The sequence below is a fragment of the Chenopodium album genome, chromosome 5 (assembly GCF_948465745.1).
Source record: "Chenopodium album chromosome 5, dcCheAlbu1.1, whole genome shotgun sequence".
NCBI lineage: Eukaryota > Viridiplantae > Streptophyta > Magnoliopsida > Caryophyllales > Amaranthaceae > Chenopodium > Chenopodium album.
This window is the reverse complement of record NC_137838.1, coordinates 33,340,965-33,361,292: the sequence shown is the minus strand read 5'-3', so window position 1 is coordinate 33,361,292 and position 20,328 is coordinate 33,340,965. Positions and strand designations below refer to the sequence as shown.

The following is a 20,328-nucleotide window of genomic DNA, read 5'->3' as shown; positions in this document are numbered from 1 at the left end:
GGCCTCTAACTTGTTTAACCCAATACTCTTATGTGTGACCTTGTAGGATCCATTCTATAAGGATTTGGGCTATTAAGCTAGCCCAAAGATCAATTGTCAAATCTAGCACCAAACATTGACGACCCTATAGAATGAACTTATTATCTCCATAATAGTGATCCTTGATATATCTAGTAATTGCACTTATCGAAGACATAACTCCTTCAATATGTAGAATGGAGATGGTGAGGTGTTCACTCAACCTTCCACGATTCTCAATACGACAATTGAACCAGATCAACAACAGTGAGGTAAAATCTCAATACGACAACTCCAAAGTAAGGCATACAGTTTTAAACATAGTAAATCATCCTGTTATATCAACGCTACCACCTTCAGAAAGTAAAAATTTTTACTACTGCAACCAGATACCTTCAGGCAGAAGCAGAAACAGCAGCAGCATTAGCATCTGCAACGGCCTGATCTTCAATAAATCGCGCCAGGCAAGTTCACAAGCCTTTTCCATAATGCTTTCCTTCCTTTTATTTGGCTTATTTGAACAATCTTTTAACTAGTATTCTTTTGACATTCATCATTATTTATTTAATAATCTTCAAGGAAAGCCTGCAACAAAGAAAAAGGTTTGTGAAAATAACAAAAAGACTTGCTCCATTTGTGAAATTCAACTCAAAGTAACAGTAACAGCTAAAAGACTTGCTAAAAATTAGCTATAATACATCCATCTACACAAGTAAATTCACAACTTTTCTAAAAAAAAACTGTTGTGTTATATTGTCTGTCCTCTTCGTTTGACAGGATGTAATAGAATATCATACATCATCCAACCTAAAAACACCACCTCCAACATCAACAAAGTTTGTTGGATAACTATGGAAGAACGGCTGACAACAAGCAAACAACCCCTGCAGAGAAAAGGGGGAAAATTCATTGTTAGAAAGCAAAAATTGAGCGACCAGAACTTCAAGTGAAACAACATATATATGCAAATGATAACCTTTTTGTTTAGCAGCATGCTGCCTCCAGATTATATCCAGAACTCTCAGAACTTATATGCTGTTTTTTTTGGCCCCGTATAACAATGGCTTGCCAAAAGGCATTTAAAATCACATACAATCATAATTCAAATCAAAGTAAAACTAACAAGACTCGGAAGAATCTAAAGATAGATGTACAATGTTCTTACAATATAAATTAACCAAATCAAGAAAAATTCTAACACCCCTCACTCTTAGTTTGCTCAATCTTGCAAACTTATATAAGAGCTAATTTTAGCAATTTAGGTTAAAATACGCAAATAGAAATCTAATTGTAAAGCCTGAACAATTCTGGGATAAGTAATCTGATACCACAATTTGACCCAGCCACCAAGCTCCCTTTCTCCCTATAAAAGGTCAAATAAATTACCCCAGCAACTCTTTCCCCCAAAAAAAAAAAAAAAATAAATAAATAAATTTACCCCTGCAACAGTCACAAATAATGCCTTTGTTATACCTTCTTCCTCACTACCATCTCAATCCTCACCCCAACTAATCCCCAATTATTCCAAGCAATTATTCCAAATTATGACTGTTCATAATATAACTGAATTTATTAGCACACAGATCTAAAATAGACATCATCATTTCCCTAATACTTTTTTTTTAAAAAAAAGAAAAGAAAAGAAAATTGAAGAATGGGCGGGAAGGGAAAGGAATAGGAACAATAATCCCATGTTTCGATAAAGGATTTGGTAAAGGATGGGCAGGAAGAGGAAGATATCAAATTTCGCTCCAAAATCGGAGAGATTTAGAAGGAAAATGCAGCTTCAGTTCCTCTTCTCTTTCCTTTTTCCGTCCTTACCCTCCTCTTTATCTTCCCTTCTTTTTCCTTTTACCTTTTCCCAAAATTCAGAATTTTAAAACTTGGCTAAAATGCCAGTAAGTCCTATAGCATCAAATCTTTTGTTCTTTCCAAGATATTGCAAATTAAAGAGTACCTTCTTCAATGATCTAAGACACCTTGTGAGAACATATTCATCTCCGCAAGCGAAAAGTATGAGATCATCTTCACAGAGATCATGACATACAAAGCCGCTCTTGTAGCTTCTGCAGCGGTTACAACTAGAAGGTTGAGCTGAAAAGTCCAAGCTTCAGGATCAGCTATGCTAAAGATGAAAATAGTTGTTGGTTACTGAATATAATTAATCAAAAAGACGGGAATAATATTCTGAGGCATATCAAAGCTTCCTACAGAAAAACTCATACTTTCAATAAAAGATTACATCCCAAATGTTCTTCCATACAACAGTTTTAATTGAAATATAAGCTTAAAACAAAGCTAGTCTCATTAAGTTGAGATGAATTTTTAATATGAATACTATTATTCTAGAACTTCCTGCTGCGATGCTATTTAATTTCCAAGAACATGGCAATAGAATCTACTTCACCTATTATGGCACACAAGATAAAATCAAGAGTGGCTCCTGAGTTAATCAAACACACAGTTTCAAACAATGATCATACCCTTAAATTTGATTAAATTCAGGACAATTGTTTCCAATAAAAAAAGGAATTGTTGGCTTGTTACAATTATGCTTATACCACTAAATCTATCTCCTATTACACTCACATTCCATTGCATTGATAAAGTCCCCAACTTTGATGACCTAAAAGATAACACTCCTTCAAATACAGGTGTTCACCACTTCATGTGAAATCAAAGAAGCATACATCCAACAAATTCTCCACCAAAATCTACAAAAAAAAATCACACAACTCTGACGAAAAACCCTAACATAGCCAACTTCTTTTGTACTCAAATCGCAAACTTCATTGCATCCGTAACAGTTTATAACAAACAAAAAGCACAAGAAATCACAATACCTTCTAGTTTGCTTGAGCATATCAAAGACCTTAGTCTGAAAAACATGGTCAACAACTTCAAACACTAACACCAGTCCCACTTTGCAGCATAGAGAAAACATCAACCATGACAGCGTACTCATCCACAAACTCCCCAGACATCAACCCCATCACCTTCATTGGAACTCTTTCTTTTCCTGCAAATTTCCCCCAAAAAATATATAATACGTGTTACCAAATTGCATCAATAAAAAACATGAACTCACAAATGAGGGGAAATTGGAATTACCATGTTTAAACATCTTGAGAAGAGCAAGAGAAGAGATGTAGACTTGCTTGGAAGTGCCAAGAGTTGGTGAATCGGGTACTTTGTGAGGCCAAAAAAGTAGGATTTATGGGGAAGCACACGATTCAAATATAAACTAACTTCCCATCCTTGTTTTTTTATATTGCATGGATGTGATCAGCCCATTTCATTCATAAGTTGTCTTGCTTTTAGGCAATATTATAGATATGCTTACCACTTGCAGCAATGTTCGAAAGGTAGATGTCATGAATGCCTAAATCTCCCTGTTTCTTACTTGTATAACCATGTCCCAAGCAACTGGAGATGACCTAAAACAAACTGTGTTTCCAAACCATGGAAAATTCCTACATATATAAAATAAAAAGCAGGACAAAATTTACCGGTTGAGTTCGAAAGTTGCAATCTCTCCATCTATCACCCTTTTAGGAAGAATAGTAAACCAATATATAGAAGCCCAATTTATATGCATAAAGAGCAGGACAAAATTTACCAGTTGAGTTCTTCGTATGTATGAATGACTTGTAAATGTAATTAATATTATGATCTAAGCAGAAATGACAACCCCACGGGAAATACACCAAGGGAAAAAAACATATACTTCGTACTAAAATCAAAGTGACTTTATTCACTAGAGACCTAACCTAGACAACTCAACTAATCCACGTCCAATGTTATATAATTAACTAGATAATCCAGTTGGATTCAGTGCAATGCAATATTGAAGGAAAATTAATATCTTCTTTTAGGGATTCCGGCTGTTTGAAGTGGGACTTGGGTATGCAACCAGGAAAGATCATCCCTTTGGCTTGTGTATGTAACAAAATGCAAGAATTTGAGGATCCAACTGTTCTTTGAATTACAAGGCATCATGAGTTAAGGGAGAAACAAGATATGAAGAACACTTTTAATATGTCTAAAGGCTCATCATTTGTAAAAAAAGAAAGGATTGTCTCTATATTATTTTCCTGAACCCTAGGAGAATGTTTGACTTTCCCTTTTAGTGCAGATAGAGAAAAAGTTGTACAATAGACTAAAGACTGCAGCAATATTGCAATTCTAGAAACTATGGAAAAGCGATGCACATAAAAATTTCATTCAACTATCGTTCTATAACACTTTAAATCACCATCCATACCAAGGGCTAATTTCTATACTACGTGGACATACCAGTTTATGCACAAGAGACCGACACAAAATTCTAAGAACAAGTATATGACATCATATACAGCTGATATAGTATAAGTGTGTAACAGCCATATGACATCATAAGTAAAAGAAGGGGAAGATGAGTAGCCAATCAAACAGAGGCCTCAAACAAACAAATTCCATCTAGTGTTCTTTAATTCATAAGTGATGCCCCATATATATATATATATATATATATATATATATATATATATATATATATATATATATATATATATATATATATATATATATATATATATATATATATATATATATATATATATATATATATATATATATATATATATATGTATGTATGTATGTATGTATATCACTCTCAATATTTCATAAACACCAATACCATATCAAGTTTAATTCATCATAAAAATGATACTAGATCTTCCCAATTCAATTATTTGAAAATAAAAAAAAGAATACAATAGTAAGGTACAAAGTGAGTTAAGGAAAGTTGGGAACAAAATGAGAAGGTGTGCAACAGTTGTGAGCTAGGGATAATCTATTATGAAATCTCAATATTTAAGAAAGCAAATAGCAAAATTATTAAAAAAATCCTCATAACCATATAAGAGAAACGCACTACCAAATTGAAGAGCTTAGTTCCTAATAAAAAAATACATGTGATCAATAATTACATAGCATATAGCACAAAATTATGATGAGCAAGATTACTGACTCTTTTGTGATGAATAGTTATAAATTATGTGGAAGTTGAGGAATTACAGTCGGCCAAGCAGTCATCAGAAAAGAGTCAGCTGAAAAAGAGAGATGAGGCAATGTGGGGTGTTCAGGTATGTCAAAATCACCAACAACTGACTGACTCTTCATATTATAGAGCACAAACTTTCTTCTTCTACCGCAGCTGAACCATTTCATAAAAATGATCTCTCCGTTGGTTTGGCTGGAGAAGCTAGCAAGCATATTTAAAATGGGTTTTTTGACAAGAAACTTCAAATCCCACTTGCCAATGTCATAGTCTGTAAGTTCATAAACTGAATATGTCCCTCTTGGATTGCTCGAGTTCTTCAAACTATAGGAAACCATTCGGATATGCCCTTCACTTAGCTCAACACGACTACCATTATATGGTAATTCTTCAGGGGTGGGAATTGAACTACACTTGTAAGGTTCATTTAGTGGATCATATGCTATATGAACCACCATTCCAATGGAACATCCCTTTGTAGACTACAATTGTACCATAATCATATAAATAAGTATCATAATCAGTACCATACATCCCCGTCGATTCTCTCAATGGCCAACTTGGACCTGGCGGGCAAGCTACACAATATACGCTCCAACAGCCAGTCAATGAGGAAAAAACACGAGTGTAGAAAAACTCATCTTTTTTCCACCTTTTAATCTCAACCTCCAACACAACAAACTCAACCTTATGAGGAAGGCGAGTGTCCAAGGCATAGCAAGTGAACCCAACATAGCCAACTCTAAAACTCCTTCGATGATCCGACACAGGAATTCTCAACCATTGCTTTGTAAGCGGATTGCATACGTAGTATTCACTTTGAGGGTGGGATGACTGTGGAGATTATGTACGCGACTTGATCAATTCTCCCTTGCATAATAATAAGCCACGGGAATTCCTCGCTACTCCAAAGCTGGTGAAACGATCTTCCCAATTTAACGGAAAGAAACGGAAAGTGAAATCAAAGAATTTACCGGTTGGATCAGAAATTGGATATTGATCACTAATGTTGGGTGGATAAAATACGAGGGGCATTGGTAGATGACCATAATGATCTGATATACATTCATGCTCAAGATAAACCTGATATATTATAAGATTATCACGTAAAGGCAAGTTTTGGCGTCGTCCAGTCATCGCTTGGAGATGCACTTACAACGGAAGACGCATTCTAATGGAAGTCTAACCAAAATCTCAACAATTTCATCATCTTTCAGATCCTCAATTGTTGTACTACTAGTAATTGTTGTTGTTGCTGATGCAATTCTCTGTTTTTTATATGGTATTATGCCTGTAGAATCCATAGCTAGCTCCTCCTTTTCCGTCTACAGATTGATGGAAAGTTTTATTATGAGGCCAATTATTTATATATTACCTTGACGTAACAGACCATTACGATTGAGAAGGGTTTGAATTATGCGGATTAGAAGTCAATAAGAAATAAAATAACAAATAATTATGCGGATTGAGAAGTGTTTGAATTTGCAATAATAATTATTAAAAAAAATAATAATAAAAATACAAAAGTAATGTAGCAAAGAAAATAAAAATAAAAATCCAACCTAGAGATTTAGAATATCCAAATCAGACCAAATGTAGTTGTTAGTTGATTGATCATCAGATACAATTTTTAATTTAATTTCATATGTATAGTATCTGGGGTTTACAAAAATTAAAAATAAAAATAAAAGTGAGATCAAATTTACCTGTTTCTTTCAAAGTATGGCTGATGTGGGAGATCGAACGGAGTTGTCACTCGTTGGCACTGTAGCTGAGCTCCGTTTATAGGTGTTCAGTTCCCTTTCCTTTGCTGCTCTTTGTTATGTTTCCGAAGTGTTTTGGTTACCAGCGCTCAACTTTTCTAGGGTGTTGTTTGGTTGATGTGGGAATTTATTTCCCATAGGAATTTATACTTCATGGGAAGTTAATTCCTTAATGAAATTCTTAGGAATTTCTTAAATGTGTTTGGTTGGCAATAAGGGAAATTAGAATTCCCAAGAATTTTGGTTTACCTGGGGGGGCTAGGTAATTTAGTTCCCATGTTTTGTGGGAAGTTGAAATTCCCATGAATTCCCACTTCCCCCATTTTTGCTTTCTTTATGTCAACCAAACAACTCCTCATTTTCTCAATTCCCATAAATTTTCAATTCCCCCATTTTAGAATGTCAACCAAACAACTCCTAGGTGTTTAATCCCCTTTTCGTGCTTACCTCTTCTGGTTTAGTTTTCTCTTTTTGATGCTCTTGTTTTAATCTCTGCTATTACGTATGACCTACTTCTTCTGTTCTTTATTACTTGACCCGCTTTGACTTTTACACTATTCACCACCCCTTCTTTGACCGTCTTTTGTGAATAATATGTAAGGAAAAATATATTAATATATGATATTTTTGGATTCATCTCAATAAGTACTATCATAATATATAACTTTTATAATTTTTACTTATGGAGAATTTAAGTTGTTGATCGTTAAAGTTTTGCATTGGCAAGCGTGATAAAAGAAACAGGTCAAGTAAAAAAGAACAGATGAAGTATTATTTATAGGTAGACCTGTCGAATGGGTAGGGTTCGAGTTGGGTTACCTCGGGTCATGGATTATTTTTAGTCGAGTTACAAATCGAGGAATGCAATTGGTATTAGTGTATTACATGCACCAAATAGGTGCACCAGGCCCAATCTGCTGCCAGCCCAAAAGTATTTGCGCCCAACAGAAGCCCGCGCCCAATAGAAAGAAGCCCAACCTTTTTTATTTTTTTTTTCACCATTAAATTTTGATATTCTCTTTATTATTTGAAAATCTAAATTAAAACTTTAAACAACCATTTTCGATTTTAATCTCTCCTTTTTTTTTTTTGGATATTATTTTTTGTTTTCCTCATTAACAATTTTGATTCTCTTTTTTTTTTTTTTTTTTTTTTTTACCTCTAAATTACTAGAAGCTCTAAAATTTTCAACAAAAAATGGGAAAAACTCTACTTTCTCTATCCACTTTAATATAAAGCATCCTGTATTTTGTTAAAAAATGAAAATTTGCTTTTTTTTCTTTTTTTTTTAGCTTTTTAACCAATTTTGGTGGATTGTGCAATAAAATTAGCAAATCTGATGTTAATTGTTCCATATCCCTCATATTTTCATTCATATATTTCCTGTTTGATGTTCATATAAGTTGTCTTTTATGTCCATATATATGTGATGTATGAAGCAATAATTTGTGTTCATATATATTATTTGGTATGAATAATGATTTATTTATAGACGAACTACTGAACACCTTAAAGAAACTTTTGAATATCCCCTAAAAGCCCCAATAAATTTATGATAAGCTCCCAGTTTTCTGATAAGCCACTAGAAAACACTGAACCAACCTAAAAAACCTCTGAACCCCCTAGAAAAATTTCTGAACCCCAATTACAAACCACAGAACACCCTTCAAAAACATTTTAACCACCTTCAAAAACCTTTGAACTCTAACCACAAACCACTGAACACCTTACCAAAACCTATGAACCCCCTACAAAAACTTCTGAACCTCAACCACAAACAACTGAACAACCTACAAAAACTTTTGAACTCCAACCACAAACCACTAAACACCCTACAAAAACCTCTAAACCCCCTACAAAAATTTTTGAGCCCCAACCACAAACCACTGAATACCCTACAACTTCTGAACCCTAACCACAAACCACTGAACACCCTACAAAAAATTATGAACTACAACTACAAACCACTGAACACCCTATAAAAACTTTTCAACCCCAACCACAAACCACTAAACACCCTATAAAAACCTCTGAACCCTCTACAAAAACTTCTGAATCCCAATCACAAACCACTGAACACCCTACAAAAACCTCTGAACCCCGTATAAAAACTTCTGAACCCCAACCACAAGCCATTGAATACCCTACAAAAATCTCTGAACCCCCTACAAAAATTTCTGAACCCCAACCACAAACTACTGAACATCCTTCAAAAACTTCTACACGTCAAAATACTGCTCAGAATGTTGCTCGGCCTTTGGACTTTCCTTACAAACAACTTCATATGTTATAACTGCAATAAACAAACACAATTCATAATAACCATTACTGGAGTTCAAAAATAAAACAACAAAGCTCAAATACAGGAAAAAAATGTTCATAATTACGTTTACAATTATTTTCTAAAAAGCATATATACATACTCAGAGATTTATGTAAAACGGAAAGGTTCATTAAAGTAACCTAAATGTTCATAAAAATAGAAACAATGTTCATAATATGATACTGCTAATAACAATTTTGATAATATATACAATAAAAAGTGCGTTACTCGAATTATATGAACAAAATGTACAAAAACATGATATAAACAAATTATATTCGATCATAAAATACAAATTAAAACATCAATTCACCAATTAAATAATAAATGAAACTGAAAATCATTCAAAAAAAAAAAAAAAAAAAAAAAAGCAATTACAATCAAGAATCAAATTCAATACACACTTTCAGTAGCTTAATTAACATTAAATATCAAATTAATCAATTGAATAATATATATGAATATCTTTGAAATTGATCACATAAATTCTACACTAAGTAATCATATGAACCGAATGTTTAGAATCATATTAAACGAATTCTGCAGTTGTAATCAAAATCTCATCACTAATTTCAGCAACTTAATTAAAATTAATCAAACATTTGATCAATTCATCAATTAATCAATTGAATAATATGAAATTAAAACTAATTAAACCTAAAAATTATACGATCAATTCAAATCATCACTCAAAAATCAATAACAAATTGAAAAATCAATAACTAGCATCAACAACAAAAAACCTAATTAGTGATAATTATCAAATAAAATAAGAAATCTAACTTACAGTGTCGAGGTTGGCGATGAACAGCAGTGATGAACAAATTCAATAAGGAAACAGAGGAATCAACAATGGAGAAAAATTAAGGAGAGGGAAAATCAAGGAGAGAGAAATTATGGATGATGATTAAAAAAAGAAGAAGAAGAGAATTGAAGAGAGGGAATTGAGAAATTAGGAAATAATTGAAAGAGGGAAGATCAGTGAAATTAAATAGCAGAAGAAGAACATTGAGAATTTGAAAGAAGAAAACTACAACTAGCAAACACGTGGCGTTAATCTAACGGTAGACCACATAGAGTAAGGTGGACTATGGTCCAACTTATAATTTGCGCGAGGAATGCTCAACTCTAACCCAAAGTTTTGGGTTCGGGTCAACCCAACGAGTTTCGACAACTTTTTATTTAATTTTTCTTTTTGACTTATTTTAAAAATTTTCTGATTTTTCAAGCTTAATTTGCTTTTTTTTTTCCAATTTTTTTATCGAACATTTTCACCACATTTTTTAAGCCAATATATACTACATAATTTAAATTGTCAACATTTCATCGAAGCACATCAAATTCTAACTAATAAAAAATGATAATAAACTTTAAAATAAAACTTTTATACATCCCAATATTTAAGGAAGAAACCAACATAATTATATATGTGGACTATAATATCTCTTGACATAATGACATAATATCAGTGGACCTGTGAATCGATCGATGGTATGATTGTGATGTGAGTTATATGGATGCAATTAGTGTGGGTCGATAATTGGTGTAGGAGGTGATTGGTGTGGATTTGAGCAAGAGTTGAATGATATAGATAAATGAGAGCAAAAGTGATGAAATAATGAATGTCGGATGGTAGAAAAACAATCAAACTTAATCAATAAACTAATATTAATTTTCAAATAAATGTATTTATTAACAAAAAAAAAACCCCATAAATTCGGATCAATGGGTCGAGTTCGGGTCGGGTTTGACACGCAAGTTCATGGGTTAAACGGGTTTGGGTAAAATCGTGTTACGGGTCAAAAAACTTTGTTCAAGACCCACAAAAATAGGTCGGGTCAAAAATTGGCAGGTCTATCTATAGTCCTTTGGTTTAGGTTGTGTATGTTCTTGGTTTTCCTTATCTGTTAGGAAATTTGTGAATGGCAACCATTTAAAGTTTGTATTTTGCAAATTGCAGCTATTTAAAAAGAAAAAAAAATTGCAAATTGTAGTCATTTAAAAAAATAATTGCAATTTGCAGCCCAAAAGTAAAACATCTTGCCACACAAATCAATTTTTTAGCTCTTAGGGATCCGAATTGAACTAAAAATTGGCAAAAATATTATGTAACTTACTCATTTTAAGTATAAAAAAATGTATTAATTTGTGTGCAACTATTTTTTGTCATGACATAGTAACCTTGTGGTATTCTCTTTTTCAAGCTGTGCCCCTCCCTTTTCAAACTTCCACATTGTAACCTCAAGGTATATTAAGTGATTACGTTGTAACCTTGCTGGCAATCTGGCATTATCCTACCGTTAACGGTCACCGTTAGGGGGTCCCAATTTGCACTTTTTCATATTTTTTTCTCAATTTTACGTGCTAAAAAATATCCCGTTAAAGGTTTTAGGGGTCATTTTGATCCTCAAGTGTCCAATTGTGCTCGGATTTGACAAAAAAAAAACGTAAAAGACACGTTTTGTAAATTCTAATTTTAACTGCGGAAATTCAGATTCACAAAATAGGATTTCTACGTAATTTTTTTTCCGAATCTGAGCTCAATTTGGAGTCTTGAGGGTTAAAATGACCCCTAAAATCTCTAACGAAACATTTTTGTAGTACACAAATCAAGACAAAAAAATTTAATATGAGTAAAGTGGGCCCCACTAACAGCAATATCTAACAGAAGGTTAACGCCAAGGTTACAACGTACCCACTTAGGGTCTGTTCACTTAAGCTTAATTTCAGTTCAGTTCAGTTCAGTCCAACTCCAATTAGTTCAGTTCAGTTCAGTTCAGTTCCTAATTTCCTTCTCTCATAAAGTTCAGTTCAGTTCAATTCAGCTCCAATCAGTCCAGTTCAGTTCAGTTCAATTCATCTTAGTTCAGTAAATATGAACATGCCCTTAATGTACTTTAAGATTACAACATGGAAGTTTGAAAAAAGGACACAGCTTGGAAAAGTAAATACCACAGGCTAACTATGTAGAAAACCCCTTTTTTTTTTTTTTTTTTTTTTTTTTGAGTAGTGGTCATAGATTCAATTAACCATTGTTTTACCTATTGTTTTGGATTAAGAGGTGTTTTAACTCACTCCATTTCCTACGAGTAACCATTTAACTTTCAACTAGCCATCTGACCCGTGCAATGCACGGCTTGTTAATAGAAAATTGCATTGAGAGATGAATGAGGAAATACCAATAAATAATTGTGGGTATAATATGTAAATGAAAACATAATTAAAGAAATAAAAATTTTGGGACTTTAATTTGAAATGAGACTTAATAGAAAAAAGTTGGAGGGACTAAAATCAACGAGAGAAAATAAAAAGGTTGAATTAAAGAGGGGAGATGAAGATGAAGTGTTTAATTAAAGAGTTAAGAAAAATTGTATAATTAAAAATAAAAAATGTAAAACGACATGTGGCACATTGAGTTGAAGAAGAAGATAGGGAAGTATAATTAGAATTATGACATATGTCTCTTTTGGTTTTCTTTTTTTAAATACTAAGGTGTTGTTTGGTTGATGTGGGAATTTAATTCCCATAGGAATTTATACTTCATGGGAAGTTAATTCCTTAAATGTGTTTGGTTGGCAATAAGGGAAATTAGAATTCCCATGAATTTTGGTTTACCTAGGGGGGCTAGGTAATTTACTTCCCATGTTTTGTGGAAAGTTGAAATTCCCATGAATTCCCACTTCCCCCATTTTTGCTTTCTTATGTCAACCAAACAACTCCTCATTTTCTCAATTCCCATGAATTTTCAATTCTCATGAATTTTCAATTCCCCCATTTTAGAATGTCAACCAAATAAGGCCTAAGTATAGATTGTTACCTCCCCTAGCCTCCAAGTGCATATCAACCAACAAATAATGGCAACACTTTATATTACCCTTTCTCTTTATTTGTTTACATTCCATTTCCTTAACGTTAATCATACCAACATGCACTTTGTAGTCGTATAATGCGAGGCTCAGAATTCCAACTAAGTAGAGTAGTAATAGGGATCTGTAGAATGGAGATGGTGAGATGTTCACTCAACCTTCCACGATTCTCAGACAAATTAAGATTATCATGGTGATAATTGAACCAGATCAATCAATTTGATAACCGTTTCAGCATTAATGATAACAGTGGGGTAAAATCTCAAGATGACAACTCCAAAGTAAGGGCATACAGTTTTAAACATGGTAAATCATCCTGTTACATTACAGCTACCACCTTCTGAAAGTATAAAAGACACATTTTTCACTATTGAACAACTAGATACCCTCAGGCAGAAGCAGAAATAGCAGCAGCATTTGTATTTGCATTTGCAACAACCTGATCCTTAATAGATTCGCGCCAGGCAAATTCACAAGCTCCATCCTTATCAACAATTTTGATCACAAAATTAGGTGGAGCTACAACCAGCCTAGTCCTGATCTCCACTATGCAATCATCAACTAGTTTGATGGCCTCATCAACGGACATATCACTACGGTAATGCCTGTCCATCATGGAGAGAGCAAAGTAGGAACCATAGTCGAATGCTGCCTTATCTACCTTGTGAAGAGTTGCTATGTAGTCAATAAAGTATAGTGATGGTCTAGTATCTTAGTCAAAACCAGCTAGAATTATGTTGACTTTGTATGGATTTTGCAAATAAACAACGATAAGTGTCAAGAGACTACAAGTGATCAGATTGTTCTTTGAATGGAATTCGCAAGTTCAAATAAGCCAAATAAAGTGAAGGAAGCATTATGGAGGATGGAGTTGGGAATAGAGGAAATCTGATCAGGGGAATGACAAAATAGAGACATGTGCTGTATGGAACTGGCATAAACAGTTTCAGGGGAATATATTAGAAAGTTCTCTTCTAAAAATAATGATTACACAAGAAATTATGAGACCATAACGGAAAAAAGCCTCAAAACACAGCCTAATTTAGAGAGAAAGGAAGAAAGCCAGACTAAATCCCCAATATAGCTGAAATCCTATTTTTAAGCTCACACTACTATTACTTCTACTACTACGACAAACAAACAAAAAAAAAATAAATATGAAGTGTTTACATCCTTAAATTGAGTTCTACTCTCTTCTATTCAGATTCCTATTTATGTTATTATGGTTGTTATCAAAATTACAAACAAAATCCTAATTTCAGTAGCAGAAAGCTTTTCAATTAAAAGCATTACATATATTATGCAATGTAGATGCTCAGAGAACCTGTGGTGCATCAGCACCAAACTTAAAACTAAATATGGAAACTATATATTGAAATAATCAAACAAAGTCAAAGCATAATATTGAATTTCATAAACTTAGCAAACTTGGTGGACAGTGAAATTTGAAAGGCATGAATAACAGAAACTTCTAACAATGGCTATAGCAAAGTATGCATAATCAAATAGAATATATGCACAACATTTTACCAATAGTAGTTGTAAGCATAAATGCGGCATCCTATCCACCTAGCATAATGACAAATGAGATATATGGAACATTTTAATCATCTGACATCCCAAGTCATTTCAAAATAACTACTCACATAAACACTCGTCGATAGAGGTTTAAGAGCGTGGATGGTTTAAGAGCGTGGATATGCATATTTGACACCTTGATAGAGGCTCACATCAATCAATTCCACATTTGAAAGCCTTGTCAAGGTAATGAAGAAAATTTGGGAAACATTCTACTCCTCCCTTATCAGCAAAACCACAATGGCCCAAATCTCATATACGTGATATAGAGTCTTAATAATCAGTTACCAGAGACTACACATGTTGACTGACTTGGACATCTCAGAAAACATTAGAACACAAATCCTCCATCCATCCAAAATTTATCTTAGTTTGGACAGCACTTCTAACAGAAAAGGTAGGGGTGGGCCAAATATGATCAAATGTCATAAAAAAAAGGATATGGAAGGATAGTAAAAGTAAGAAAGTGTAGGAAATGTGAGAAAAAGTTTATGTGATGAAAAAAGGTGGATCCCACTTTACATGAAAGCTGATTTTACCAAGTAGGTAACCAGAGGATATATATATATAGGTAGCATGGCTTAAATAGTTGATGATTCTTATAATTTCTATCGTTCTCCTTCCCTCCTCCCTTCTTTATTTGACATGGTAGTAACACTCTTGATCATTCATCACAATCAAAGTAACCTTTACACCATCAGTAAGGCAATAATCATCTCCATCAACTTTTACTAAAATCCCATCACATTCTTGTCCGTCCACTCAAATCCCATACTCCTCATCCGACCATCCCCAGTGCCCACCAGCGCGCAACTGATGCTGCTGGAAACATGATATAAGGAATATACTAAATTTACTAGAATAATCACAGTAGGAAATAGTCCTGTTAATCAAAGTTTGATTTTTGTTATAAAGCTTACTCAGCAGAGTCAGCACTGGATAATGGTAAGGGGGCAAAATGTTCTAGTTGCATCAGAAACCAATCTAGTCTGGCTCTATGTTCAGAAGAAAAAGTGGAATTGCCTTCTGACGGTAGTGACAAACAGCGTTTATGGAAGTTACAACATGACAATGCATGTCCGGATAAACAGGGAATAATTTTTAAAGGGGAAACTAATCTAGTCTGGTCCTATGTTCAGAAGAAAAAGTGGAATTGCCTTCTGACGGTAGTGACAAACAGCGTTTATGGAAGTTACAACATGACAATGCATGTCCAGATAAACAGGGAATAAGTTTTAAAGGGGAAACTAATCTAGTCTAGTCCTATGTTCAGAAGAAAAAGTGGAATTGCCTTCTGACGGTAGTGACAAACAGCGTTTATGGAAGTTACAACATGACAATGCATGTCCAGATAAACAGGGAATAAGTTTTAAAGGGGAAACTAATCTAGTCTGGTCCTATGTTCAGAAGAAAAAGTGGAATTGCCTTCTAACGATAGTGACAAACAGCGGTTGTGGAAGTTTCAACATGGCAATGCATGTACAGATGAAAAAGGAATAAGTTTAAAAAGGGCAAAGAAGAAATGGATGAATGAGAAACTTTGAGTGCTTAAGATAGATAATCAACGAGGATGAGTGGCTCCTTCTACATTAACACTTTATTTGAATTGAGGGAAATGAAGGGATGTATTATCCTTCATTTGTATAATAAATGAAGAAGGGAGGGGAATGGAGGAATTGAATTATAAGAAATTGATCACTTCAACAATTGAAAAGATATGACAATAAAATTCATCACTTTCCCTCCCCTTCTTTTCCTTCCTCTTTCTGTATCCAGACAATTTGTAATAGTGTGTTTTGGACACACAAATATTGGAAGGAAATTTAGGGAAGAAGAGGGAGAGGAAGAGGAGGTAAAGGAGGGGAGGGGAAAAAACTCTTTTGCTCCCATGATTGGATAACAGTAGAAGTGAGTGAAAGTGAGGGAGAAGACGTTCTAGGTCTTATACATTTTCCTTTCTAACTATTAAAAAAATAATTAAAAAAAAGAAGATATGTTTAAAGAAGAAAAGGGGGCAGCAATTGTAAATCTATGAATTGCAGAATTTCCAGCAAAATTTGCAACATAATTTAAACAGAAATCAAATGAAAAACCGAGGAAAAGAAGAATATGATTAAAACATAAAGCAGATATTGGAAACCTGGAAAATAACGGTGGCAGCATAGGCAATAACGGGGCTGCGATGTGATGGTGCTAATGACAGAGGTGGTCGGAGTTATAATCTGACATTTGGTCTTCAATGTCATTGATTATTATTACCAATATCCTTCCAAATCTGTCCAATTTTGAAAAGATTTGTTACATAAATCCCTCCTAATCCCTTCCTTTCATTTCCCTCACCTCCATATTTTTATCCGAACAAAAGAAATTGCATCCCTCGCTCTCCCTTCCCTCTTTTTCCTTGCATTTCCATTAATCCAAACACACTGTAAAATATTTTGGTAAAAATCTCACCAGCATAATGCAATTAAGAAGCTTGATCCACCATTATGTATGCTTTGAATCTTCAAGGAAAACCTGCAGCAAAGAAAGGTTTGTGAAAATAATAAAAAGACTGACTCCATTTGTGAAATTCAACTAAAAGTAACAGCTAAAAGACTGCTAAAAATTAGCTATAATACATCCATCTACACAAGTAAATTCACAACTTTCCTAAAAAACTGCTCTGTGTTATATTGTATGTCCTCTTCGTTTGACATGATGTAATAGGATATCATACATCATCAAACCTAAAAAGACCACCTCCAACATCAACAAAGCTTGTTGGATCACTATGGAAGAACGGCTGACAACAAGCAAACAACCCCTGCAGAGAAAAGGGGGAAAATTCATTGTTCGAAAGCGAAAATTGAGCGACCAGAACTTCAAGTGAAACAACATATATATGCAAATGATAACCTTTTTGTTTAGCAGCATGCTGCCTCAAGATTATATACGGAACTCTCAGAGCTTCTATGCTGTTTTTTTTGCCCTGTATAACAATGACTTGCCAAAAGGCATTTAAAACTACAAACAATCATAATTCAAATCAAAGTAAAACTAACATGACTCAGAAGAATCTAAAGATAGATGTACAATGTTCTTACAATATGCTTTTTTTTTTTTTTTTTTTTGAAACCTAACACCCCTCACTCTTAGTTTGCTCAATCTTGCAAACTTTATATACGAGCTAATTTCCATTTTAGGAATAATTGTAAGAGATTTTTCTATAAGAGAGAAGATGTAGCAATTTAGGTTACAATAAGCAAATAGAAATTTGATAGTAAAGCCTGAACAATTCTGGGATAAGTAATCTGATAGACTGATACCACGATTTAACCCAGCCGCCAAGCTCCCTTTCTTCCTTTTAAGGACAAATAAATTACCCCTGCAATTCTTTCACACACAAACAGACACACACACACACACACACACACACACAAAAAAAAAAAAAAAAAACAAAACAAAAAAAAAAAACAAACAAACAAACAAACAAAAACAAAACAAAACCCTACCCCTACAACTGTTACAAATAATGCCTTTGTTATACCTTCTTCCTCACTACCATCTCAATCCTCACCCCAACTAATCCCCAATTATTGCAAGCAATTATTCCAAATTATGATAGTTCATAATATAACTGAATTTATTATTAGCACACAGATCTAAAATAGACATCATCATTTCCCTAATACTTTGTTTTTAAGAAAAAGATGAAAATTAACGAATGGACAGGAAGGGAAAAGAACAGGAACAATAATCCCATGTTTGGATAAAGGATTTGGGAAAGGATGGGCAGGAAGAGGAAGATATCAAATTTCCCTCCAAAATCGGAGAGATTTGGAAGGAAATTGGAGCTTCAGTTCCCCTTCCCATTCCTTTTTCCGTCCTTTCCCTTCTTTTTCCTTTTACCTTGTTCCCAAAATTCAGAATTTTAAAACTTGGCTAAAATGCCAGTAAGTCCTATAGCATCACAACTTTTGTTCTTTCCAAGTTATTGCAAACAAAAGAGTAACTTCTTCAATGAGCTAAGAACCCTTGTGAGAACATATTTATCTCTGCAAGCCAAAAGTATGAGATCATCTTCACAGAGATCATGACATACAAAGCCGCTCTTGTAGCTTCTACAGCAGTTACGTTAGAAGGGTGAGCTGAAAAGTCCAAGCTTCAGGATCAGCTATGCTAAAGATGAAAATAGTTGTTGGTTACTGAACATAATTAATCAAAAAGACGGGAACTGTAACAATACTCTGAGGCATATCAAAGCTTCCTTCAGAAAAACTCATACTTTCAATAAAAGATTACATCCCAAATGTTCTTCCATACAACAGTTTAAATTGAAATATAAGCTTAAAACAAAGCTAGTCTCATTCAGTTGAGATGAAATTATAATATGAATACTGTTATTCTAGAACTTCCTGCTGCGATGCTATTTAATTTCCAAGAACATGGCAATACAATTTACTTCACCTATTATGGCACACAAGGTAAAATCAAGAGTGGCCCCTGAGTTAATCAAACACGCAATTTCAAACATTGATCATACCCCTAAATTCGATTAAATTTAGGACTACTGTTTCCAATAAAAAAGGAATTGTTGGCTTGTTGCAATTAAGATGGGATATATTTTGGAACCTTACAATATTTCCCCCTCATCAAAGTCCCCAACTTTGATGACCTAGAAGATACCAGTGTTCACCACTTCAAGTGAAATCAAAGAAGCATACATCCAACAGATTTCTCCACCAAAATCCACAAAAAATCACACAACTCTGACGAAAAACCCTAACATAGCCAACTTCTTTTGTACTCAAATCGCAAACTTCATTGCATCCGTAATAATTTATAACAAACAAAAAGCACAAGAAATCACAATACCTTCTAGTTTGCTTGAGCATATCAAAGATCTTAGTCTGAAAAACATGGTCAACAACTTCAAACACTAACACCAGTCCCACTTTGCAGCATAGAGAAAACATCAACAACCATGACAGCGTACTCATCCACAAACTCCCCCAACAGCAACCCCATCCCCTTCATTGGAACTCTTTCTCTTCCTGCAAATTCCCCCCACAAAAAATATAATATGGGTTACCAAATTGCATCAATCAAAACATTAAGTCACAAATGAGGGGAGATTTACCTTGTTTAAACATCTTGAGAAGAGCAAGAGAAGAGATGTAGACTTGCTTGGAAGTGCCGAGAGTTGGCAAATCAGGTAGTTTGTGAGGCCAAAAAAGGAGGATTTATGGGAAAGCACAAGATTCAAATAAAAACTAACTTCCCATCCTTGTTTTTTATATTGCATGGTTGTGATCAGCCCATTTCATTCATAAGTTGTCTTGCTTTTGGGCAATATTATAGATATGCTTACCACTTGCAGCAATGTTCGAAAGGTAGATACCATGAACGCCTAAATCTCCCTGTTTCTTACTTTTATAACCATGATACCTAAAACAAACTAAATTTCCAAACCAAAGAAAATTCCTACATATTGCAAAGTTGTAATTACTCCATCCATCACCCTTTAAGGAAGAATAAAAAAACCAATATATAGAAGCCCAATTTATATGCATAATGAGTAGGACAAAATTTACCGGTTGAGTTCTTCGTATGTATGAATGACTTGTAAATGTAATTAATATAATGATCTAAGCAGGAATGACAACCACCCTGTGGGAAATACACCAAGGGAAAAAAAACATACTTTGGACTTGCTTCAAAGTGTATTTATTCACTAGAGACCTAAACTAGACAAGT

The 20,328-nt window shown here is 33.9% G+C and overlaps 1 long non-coding RNA gene across 6 annotated transcripts; it reads right to left on the bottom strand.

The window, feature by feature from the left end:
• Positions 1-329: 329 nt before the first annotated feature.
• Positions 330-20,214, bottom strand: LOC145632060 (uncharacterized). Of its 6 annotated transcripts, XR_014112463.1 has the most exons (6): positions 19,712-20,214; positions 19,447-19,625; positions 17,488-18,692; positions 17,309-17,395; positions 17,044-17,106; positions 16,036-16,864 (listed from the first exon to the last, which is right to left on the bottom strand). It is a non-coding gene; the product is annotated as an uncharacterized LOC145632060 (long non-coding RNA). The 6 variants fall into 6 exon arrangements; XR_014112462.1 differs by having other exon boundaries at positions 17,044-17,395; XR_014112461.1 differs by lacking the exons at positions 16,036-16,864; positions 17,044-17,106; positions 17,309-17,395; positions 17,488-18,692 and adding exons at positions 330-902; positions 1,976-2,112.
• Positions 20,215-20,328: the final 114 nt, after the last annotated feature.